We start from the raw sequence: 1,882 nt of genomic DNA on the forward strand, positions 1-1,882 counted from the left end.
TTTTGTCCAAACGTTCCAGGCCATGACCCATAGAGAAGACACGATAGCGCACTGAGGAGAAAAAAATTGTGAAGAGGGTATTGTTTATTTGTAACCAAGGTCTAATCTGCACTTCAGCGATAATGCAGTTTCACACCACTTTAACTGCCATGGCTCAATGCTATGGAATCCTAGGATTTGTAATTTGCTGCAGCACTAGAATCTTTGGTAGAGAAGGCAGAGAATATATCAAAAATTACAAATCCCAGCACTGAGCTATGGCAGTTAAAGCAGTGTCAAACTGCATTATTTCTACACTGCAGATTAGACCTAAACCATATGTTGGCATCCAGAACAACTTAAATTTCCACAACTGAAAAATGGGAGAGAAGTGTCCAGGAGTAATACTTTTCACCTTAAACAAGTGATGTGTCCGGGGGCTTTTTCTATTTTATATTTTTATCCAGGAGCTGAGTATGGATTGTAGAGGGTCCTAATGCAGGAAAAAAGGGGCCTTAGGACATTTATCAGAGCCTTCTCCCTAGATAACAAAGGTTTAAATGTGAGAGAATATGCAGTTACATTTTAATGAGGCTCAGCATCAAGGGGATGAAATAGCAACTGTCCAATGAGATGAGCACTTGGGTAAAAGAGCAAACCTTCAAGATGGTTCTGAGCAGAGGTGTTTAAAAGCCCAAACCATCATAAGGCTCTTTGTCCCTGGATCTTTCTAACCAGACCACCAAGAACTCCAGATTTGGAAAGGCTGGTCAAAGCCAGACAATGGACTCCTGGTTCTCAGATATCCCATAAACATCAAGAATTACAAATCCCATCTGATCTGTAAGATTAGGACAATGTACCAGCCAGTCACATTGGGATACAAATCCTTTCTTGATTTAGCTGAAATGGTTTACTATGTAACTTAGAGTCTCTACAGACTGGCATAAAGAGCAGCGTGCAGGCATGACTCTGCCCCCATGCCACCCTCATGCCACCCCCATGCCACCCCCGATCAACCAGTGGGAGGTGTCACACCGTATCTTCAGAACAGTGTTTACATGCTCTGTGCTGAAGAAGCGGAGAACAGCCACTGCCGCTGTGACCAGGGTGCCCTTTCCATGACACAAAAAGGAGCCACTTTCTGTGGTTTCTTTTTGTGCCATAGAAAATCCAGATCAGGGCTGCAGCATGGAGTTGCTATGGCCCCAATCCAGCAAGGAAAGGGGCTGCTGCAGGCCACTCCAAAGGAGTAGTCTGTCGAGCCTCTTATACTTTCTATCTATGTCTGAAAGACAAGATGGTCAGTGGCTGTTGTCCGCTTCTTCAGCACAGAACATTTTGTCACTCTTGCATTTCCTCTTTCACATGCCTTAGCTCAGCAAGATCTAGCTCTTCCCCAAAAGTGGGAAGAGAAAAAAGGAAGCATCTCTGCAAGGAAAGGTCAGGAGATCTCCGACAATGTCCTGGTGCATTACCAAAGAGGGAGAAGGCAAATCACTGGGTGGTGATGGTGAGTGCTTTAAATAAAAGGTGTTCCCAAGGGGTCCAATCCAGCATAGGCAGGAAAAAACAGAAAGATCCAGAGAACTGTCACAGGCCCTCCAAAAGTCATTAATTCCAATTGATACCGAAACATCAATGTAGATTGGAAAGTGACTTTACAAGTTCCTCTGAGTATGGATAGAGCCAATAAACAGAAAGACTCCTCTGTATTGCAGGAAGGGTTTGAGGAGGGTGTGTGTAAAAAATAACACTGAATGGCATACAATGTGTTTGGTTTGAAATTGCACAAAGGCTTCTTCCAAATATCCCATCAGCTCTAACTTCTTGAAGAATGATTATAGTTCTCTTTCAGATATCAAAAGCCTGGGGAAGTGGCGGAGGAACTAAGAAGGGAAAG

The sequence above is a fragment of the Sceloporus undulatus genome, chromosome 2, assembly GCF_019175285.1.
Source record: "Sceloporus undulatus isolate JIND9_A2432 ecotype Alabama chromosome 2, SceUnd_v1.1, whole genome shotgun sequence".
Taxonomy (NCBI): Eukaryota; Metazoa; Chordata; class Lepidosauria; order Squamata; family Phrynosomatidae; genus Sceloporus; species Sceloporus undulatus.